Below are 8027 nucleotides of genomic sequence, written 5' to 3' on the forward strand. Positions count from 1 at the left end.
TATGGTGTGGGGCTCACAGAAGTGATTCTAATGTCCAGAAATGAATTAACCAGTAGTCACAGCAGAATTCAATCTTCCTTCGTGACTTTCATACAGAGTGTGGCAGAGGTGGAGAGAGCTCATGCAAAGTTAAACCAAACTGAATGCAAAGCAAGCAATCAATAGTAGGCCAATGGGGCTAGTGTGTAGTGCCCACTACTGTTTGGAGGAGCGTTGAAATTTTACATGAACCGAGTTAACTTTTTAACAAGGCAGAAATATTCTAACTTAGGGGTTAATGTACCACAGCCCCGAGGAAATAGGCCCTACTGCCTGGTTTTTTTGCAGACTGCAATTAAGCAGGGATCTTATGTTTTTAAAAGGTAGGGTGAAAATTGAAAGAAGAATAAAATTTCACAACACCTAAAGATGATATGACATTCCAAGTTCTATCAGAACTTCCAGTAGACTTCCAGAACTTCACTAGTTCTCTTAGACCATGGCCAAGCTCATTATTGTCTACGGTTGCTTTTGTCTGATAGCAGCCAAGTTTAGAAGATGTGTCAAAGACAGTGTGGCATGCAAGCTGAAATATCTGCTATCTGACCTTTACAGAAAAAAAAAAAAAGGGAAACAGGCCATCTAGATTATGTGAGTTTAACTTCTTCAGCACTAAGGATTATATATGCAGGGCCACTTGGTTGGGGTGGCAGAACCCACAGGAGTGGGTCTGTCACATTCACTTAGATATCCATCCAGTATCCTGGTCATGCATATTTGTTAAGTTAAATGGTCTCCTGCAAAATCCTCTTTATTCTTGGGCCTCCCTGATGGCCTAAGGGTTAAGTCTCAGCACTATCACCACTGCAGCCTGAGTTTGATCCCAGGCCAGGGAGCTGACCCACATGGCACAGCAGACTTCTGTCTCTCCTGCTGCTCCCCTCAGCAGTATATTTCAGTAGATCTGCCTGTTCTGCTCCCCACTCTGTCTCTGGTGAATCCGCTCACCCTCCACACCTCTGGCCTATACCTCAGTTCTTCTACATGAAATAAAAAAAAAAACTTACAATAAAAGGAATAATTCTTTAAAAAAATAAAATAAAAAATCATCTTTACTCTGGCCAGGTGATCTTCCTGACACGTGGGATGATTTTCTCAGTATACTGCAAGTGTTTACATTCATAAATGGTGATTTGACATGGTGCAAAATTAGAAAAGCAGGCAGAGGTATATGGGGAAAAGTGAGTCTCCTTTTTACACAGTTTTTCAACCACCCAATTCCCCCTCCCAACGCCAAATAATGCTGGTGATTTCTTGTGTCTCCTTCCAGAGGAATTCCATGTAGAATAAATACGTTGACCCCAAATCAGCATATTGAACTTTCTGTTCTGTGCCTTGTTTTTTCATCTCAAAGCACAATGTGGAGCTTGTTTTATACCAAAATAGAGTAGCCACCAGGTCTAGAAATATAAAGAATATGTTTTATAAAAGCATATCTTATTGATATATAATTTATAATAAAGTAACGTGTCTGTTTTCAGACTTGATAAGGCAGTGTGTATCAGGATAAAAAGTTTTATGTGTCTTTTTATATTCCCTCACAGCTTTCTTTTTTCTCTGTTGGTGCTGCTCCTATATCAGGTTGTACTTTGGGACCAGAACAAAACGTCATCCTGACATGACTGGAAAGAGTAAACTTCTACCAGTTGCAAACAAGAGGCAGAAAGAGCCAAGCAGGTAACTTCTTCCTCCTTTCTCTTCTCTGTGCATAAAAGAGATGTTTCCTACTTGCAAACCTTTTGCTGAACAAAATGCTGTCTCTTTACAGTCTGTTGATGTTGCCTTCGTGATAGTCTTTGGCACTGCTAGCACCTTCTCTGGAGTCACCGATCCTGGGCTGATCCACCCCATCCCCTCCCAGATAAATGATAGCCTTTGCTTTCTAGAGAATCCAATCACAGGCATTATAAATCTGCTTCATTTTTTTAAAATGGCCGCATCATTTTTGATTTATGTATAGACAAAATTATTTAACTAGTCCTCTGGAGATGGACATTTAGGTCACCTCCAATCTTTTGAAGGCATGAATAATTACAATACTCACTACTGGGGGTTGCTGTCTTTTCCTATCATCTCTTATTTGGTGACATTATGTTGCTACATAATTACTTTTTTCCTGAAAAACCTGAAAGCTAAAAACTTTTAAGATATGTCTGGGACTTGCTTTCCCTTAGGGACTCACTTCCTGCCACTCTTATCTTTGAATCTCATGAACCACTTGTAATTTCCAGAGCTCTCTTAAACCTACCTGCCTTTTCACAGACTGTCATCTAGGCTGGAATGCCCTGCAAGGCTAAAGACCTGGCACTCTCCTACTTGTCCTCAAACCAGTGTCTTATACCAAAACTACTGTCCTTTTCTCCAATACTCTTCCAGGTAGGGATTCTTTCTTCATGATCTACCTTTATTCTGAATATGTGACCATCATAGCAGTTGTCATGGTGAATAGTTATCATTAGTTTGTGTTTTTTCTCCACTAGTCTGTAAATACTTTAAGACACTTTTTTTTTCTTTGCAACGCTAAGGCTACAAATAATCAACACCAGTTATGCAACAACTACGCCACACTTATGTCTAGGGACATCAACAGCAATCCAATTTAAATGGAGTTTAATGAACAGCTAAGACTTTTATCTGCATGCCAAGTAGTTTGTCCTATGAATCTGTCACCCAAGAAAGCTTGACTCAGTTGAGACACACCCGAGTTAGCTTTGCTTCTCACTAGCTTGCACAAGATATCTTGCATAAGCCACTCCAAATTTCTAAGCTTCAGTTTCCTCATTAGTCAAGTGACTATAATTGTATTTACCCCGTGGGGTTGTTGGTAAGGATTAGATATAATAACTCTTGCAGGGATATTGTCTTTTCTATACCCACAATAGGGCAGATCATCAACAAGTTTTAGTTCTCTCATCCTTTCTGTGCCCTGCTTTCTCTCCCCAACTCTGTCATTAACATGCTATCTTTGTGTAAATTGTGTGGTCTCTTTTTATTTCCAAAGGGTTTGAGATCTACAAACAACAATACACACAGAGCTCACTGTATTTCAAGCATTACATTATGGGCTTTACATTTGTTGACTTAGTTACTGAAGTTGAGTAGAGCTGTGCCCTTGGAGTGCTATGCCTTGATCTGAAATAATGCTCACAGCATTAAGAAGACAAACTATATCTTTCATGCTATCTTGGGTTTCAGTGGTGACATACAAGACTGGAGAACTCCCACGAGAAATGCTATTTAACCCAAAATAGAGATTAAGCACATTCTTTAAGGCATTGAAAAAATGCAATCCCCCAAAATAAGTTGGTTTTTTTTTAAGTTGATATCATTATTAAAAAAAAAAAAAACAACCAAAACATTCATCTTAGAGAGTTGGTAGTAGGCATGGTAGAATCTGTGGTAGTAATGGGTTAGACTTTGTGTTTATTTTGAATTATCTTCAGGTGGAATGAGGAGAAAAAGAGGTCCCAAGATCTGTTTAGTGTTTGGGAATTATGTTGTGAACTGGCCCTTTCCTCTGTGATCAAGAGGAATTTCTCTAATGACATGTGAAGATAAAATGCTGAGAGTGAATCCCAGGCAAGGCTTTCAATCCCGAACCTGGGATATTCCTTCAGATTAAAGGAAAAATGCATTTCTGATGTGGTTCCAGCAACCTCAGTCAGAGCTGCCATGAGCTAGAGCTCCATTCTTGCAAAAACAAGAAGTTTGTGGTTTCTCAAGTCCTATTCTCTTCTTCCTCCTTTCAGTCATTTTGCTGGTTGCTGCTAGCAGTCTATTGACTACCCAACAGTCAACCCACTTTTCCCTGTTACCAGAACATCAACTGGTGGAAATCCATTCATCTTAGGGAAAGAGGGAGCCATCTATTCCAGTGACAGGAAGTTAATTGTGTTTGGTTTTAACCATCCTGTTGCCCTACAGTTTTGGTAGTTTGGGATTAGCAGGTCACATGGGCACCAGTTCAGGCCAGAGTATAAGGGAAGCCAAATGGGGGAGTCCCCATCTCAGATGAAAAGATAGAACCTCAAGAGAGAAAGTCCTCGGGGCCCACCCTGTCTTCATTCCACCAAGGACAGTTGCTATAGAGTCAAAATACACAAAGCTGAGGCAGGCGCCCTGTGGTCACGAGGCAAGGAAAGCAGGAGTGAGAAGCTAGTAACTGGCAGAGCCCTTCTTTGGTCCAGGCAGAGGCCCATGAAGACATTGTAGAGCCTCAGAACAGACCCTGGAGTAGCCTCCAGGCATGCCGTTCAGTAAAATTAATTGTCCTTTGAGGTTAACTGATATTAACTGGTTTGGCTTGCTTTCCCTATGGAATTATCTACATTCTTAATTGTAAAAGATGGAAGATCAGGGCCCTCCCTGGTGGCACAAAGAGGATAAGATACAGCACTATGAAGCCATCTGCAGCCTCTGCAGCACGAGTTTGATCCCCAACCAGGGAGGTGAACCCACAAAGCACAGCACACCTCTCCTGTCTCACTCACTGCTCCCCTCAGCAGCGTATGTCAGTGATTCTGTCTGTTCTGCTCCCCACTCTGTCTCTGGTGAATCCTCTCACCCCACCCTGTATCTCTGGCCTGCATCCCAGTTCTTGTATACATAAATAAATAAATCTTTTTTTAAAAAGATGAAAATCAGGAACATGATAATGAGATTTTAAGATTATTTTTTTATTTTCTTTTCTCCATTTTCCCTGTTATATGAATAAAAGAAGGCTGTGGTGATTATTTTATTTAAAAATGCTTTATTTAATGGTATATAATAGTATGGTATACAATAGACAAATATGGTTTAACACTTCCAAAGGACATTTGAAAATATAAGACACCCTGTGCTCCCAGCATGCTCACTAAGGCACCTGTGCTGTAGACAGTCTTATCGAAGAGCACAAAACATACATTCAAGGGTGAAAAATTGAAAGCTGCTTAAATGACAATTATGCGATAACTTTATAAAAAATCTGAAGAAACCAGTAATCTAGCTTTTAAATTCTCTTAGCTGTCACAAGTTCTAGTTCCTAATATTTATTCAAAACATTGTTTTCCAAAATAAAGCCAAAACTATAAGAAAAGTCTCACATCTCACTTTCTCCTTATAAATTGGTTCCACTGTCCTCTCTCAGACTCTCTTCCTCTCTGCAAGTACTCTCCTGCCTCCTGCTCCATTGAAATTGTGACTTGCACATGGTATTGAATTACCATATTGCCAATTCCAGTTCTAATTCTACAGTCCTTTTTGGCTCCAGAGTACGTCAACTATTTCCTACATTTATCTGTGTGTCCCTTGACTTCATAAGAAAAATTCTAATGGGATGCTGACAAGTCAAATCATTGGCTCCCCATATCAGCTGACCTCCCTCGTCAGTCCATCACCTGTGACTAAGCAAAAGGATCACGTGATATAAACATGACTACCTAAGCTTTCAACAGAGCAGCAGAAAAGAGGTATAGCAATGGGGAAAATCATAAAACAGGCCTGCATTATGTCTCATTTAGTTAGTCTCATGCTAATAAAGCATCAACAAGATTCTTGTGTGATCTAGAGGAGATCAATTGGCATAAACCTCCAATTACAATTGTGTCCTGATCAGAGGGAAAGGTGTTGAAAATGTGGTAGACAGGGCCTCCCCGGTGGTGCAGGCGGTTGAGCATAGTGCTGTGAAGCTGTCTGCAGCCTTGGTAGCACGGGCTCAATTCCTGGCCAGCCAGGGAGATACCCACATGGCGTGGCAGACCTCTCCTGTCTCGCCCACAGCTCCCCTCAGCAGTGTCTTCGGTCTGTCTGCCTGCTCTGCTCCCTGCTCTCTCTGGTGAATTCTCTCACCCTCCCACACCTCTGACCTGTACCCCCGTTCTTGTATAAATAAATAAATCTTAAAAAAAAGAAAAGCAAAAAAAGAAAATGTGGTAGACAAAAGAATGGCCTCCCCAAATGTTTCCATCTGTGAATAGATTACCTTACCCAGCAAAGGTGAATTACAGTAGTAGACAGCAAGAAGGTTCTAATCAGCTACTCAGCTATTCTGATTATCAGGGTAGGTCCAGTGTAACCACCAGGCCTTTCGATGAGGAAGAAAGAGGGGCAAGAGTTAGAGGGGTGCCCTGTGAGAAAGGTCAGGGATCATAGCTGACTTTGAGGATGGGAGGGTCACATGAGGAGTGCAGGTGACTCTAGAAGCCAGAAAAGGCAAGAAAACAGAGCCTTCTCTAGAGCCTCCAGGAAGGAATGCAACTCTGCCAATACCTTGATTTTAAGTGGGTGGCACTCTTTTTGGATTTCTGGCTCCTGGAAATTTCAGATAACATTGTTTCAAACCACTAAGTCTGGGGTGATTTGGCACAAGCAGAAACTAAAACATGGGGTGGGAAGGTTACTAATGTTCATGTGGTAACACATAATTCTCTTTCAATCCAGACAATACTATGAGTTAACATAATTATCCCTCTTTTCCTAATTAGGAAATCTCAGCTACCAAGTAGAGGAACTGATTGATTCCTGGGTCCGTGTTCTTTCAAGCAACCACAGCTGCCTCGTCAGAAGACAACCTCTGGAGCAGTGGTTCAAAACATAGCTATGCCATGGAATCACCTTTGCATTTTTTCCCATTTTTATTGAGAAATAATTGACATACATAATGTATATGTTTAAAATGGTCAGCATAATGGTTCGATAGACAGAGATTGTGAAATTCACCCGGGATCTTAAGCTATTCTGACACCTTCTTCCCATGCCCAGACAATACCACTTAATTGGGATAGGGTGTGACCTGGCCAGCAGATGCTTTTAATCCCCAGAAAATTCTACTGTGTATAAATTTGGCAACCACCAATCTGGAGAAGGATATATAGTGTCTTCTTAAGTGATGAAATTACAATTACTTTCCCCTTTTGAAGTTTCTTCTTTTTCAGTGGTTCTCACCTAGGTTGTCCAATAGACTCACCTAAGGAGTCCGCTTGACCTCACCCTCACAGATTCTGGTCAAAGTGATCTGGAGCAGAACCAGGAAATAGTTTCAAGCTCCCCCAGATGATTAGGATAAGGTCAAGATTGAGCCCCTTCCCCCATTCTTACGAGAACACGAGGAGTACTGTTCTGGGAGCCAGTCTATTTTGGGAATCATTTTGAAAACTCTGGTTGCTAGTAAATGAGCAAAGCTGATTCCTTCACGACCCAGCGGGGATGTTTAACGGTAAAAGTTTCCAGTTGCCCCTGACAAGAAATGTTTACACATGTTTGCAGAACTCCTCTATCAGCGCTGAGCAAGATTTTGCTGTTTTTGAAGAACAGCCAAATGAACTTCAACTTGTAACATGGGATTCATAAAATGTACCAAAGAAAAGATGCATTGAAGGTATTTTAGAAAATGTTTTATGAGGACGTCACGAGTTGCTCGCAAGTATGCAAGATGGATAATTATTTGCCTTTAAGGACTACACCATTCCGTGAAAGACTGCTAAAGCCAAGGATATGTTCAGGGTGCAACATTAACTCCCCATTGGCTTCTGATTGCAAAGGAGAAAAAATGGCCATGAAAAGTTCTAGCAGTTACCATCTTAAACGAGTGGTCACATTTAGTGTCAGATATCATTGGACTCCCTGACCTTATGTGCCTTCTAATGGGATTTGATGCCAATTACACAGGGTTACCTGTGCAGTGTTCATGAGACAGATGTGTTACCTGAGTCCTGTCAAACCTCTGAACCTACTGTCCAGCTTCAAGAAATAACCTGGTACAAGGTAAGCGGCACCAGAGGAAACAAGGATACAAATTCATACTGTGGCACAGTCTATAAGGCAGCAGACCTATTACAGGGCAATGCTACGTGGCTCTCTCCTGGCCCTGGGGCAGAAATAATGATTAATCTAAGATGACTATTATAGTTGGATTCCCTCCAAAGTAAGGAACAGGATTTTGGGAGGTAATCGCAGATACTGCCTAGAAACAGTTTAAGAGATTAAAGAAAATGTATGTGGAGCCCCAA

At 41.1% G+C, this 8027-nt stretch overlaps 1 long non-coding RNA gene across 1 annotated transcript; it reads left to right on the top strand.

The window, feature by feature from the left end:
* Positions 1 to 493: 493 nt before the first annotated feature.
* On the top strand, positions 494 to 6674 carry LOC129144739 (uncharacterized). Its single transcript, XR_008549241.1, has 3 exons — positions 494 to 630; positions 1584 to 1716; positions 6504 to 6674. It is a non-coding gene; the product is annotated as an uncharacterized LOC129144739 (long non-coding RNA).
* Positions 6675 to 8027: the final 1353 nt, after the last annotated feature.

This window comes from Talpa occidentalis, unplaced genomic scaffold, assembly GCF_014898055.3.
Source record: "Talpa occidentalis isolate TD23 unplaced genomic scaffold, MPIMG_talOcc4v2.1 talOcc4.6, whole genome shotgun sequence".
Taxonomy (NCBI): domain Eukaryota; kingdom Metazoa; phylum Chordata; class Mammalia; order Eulipotyphla; family Talpidae; genus Talpa; species Talpa occidentalis.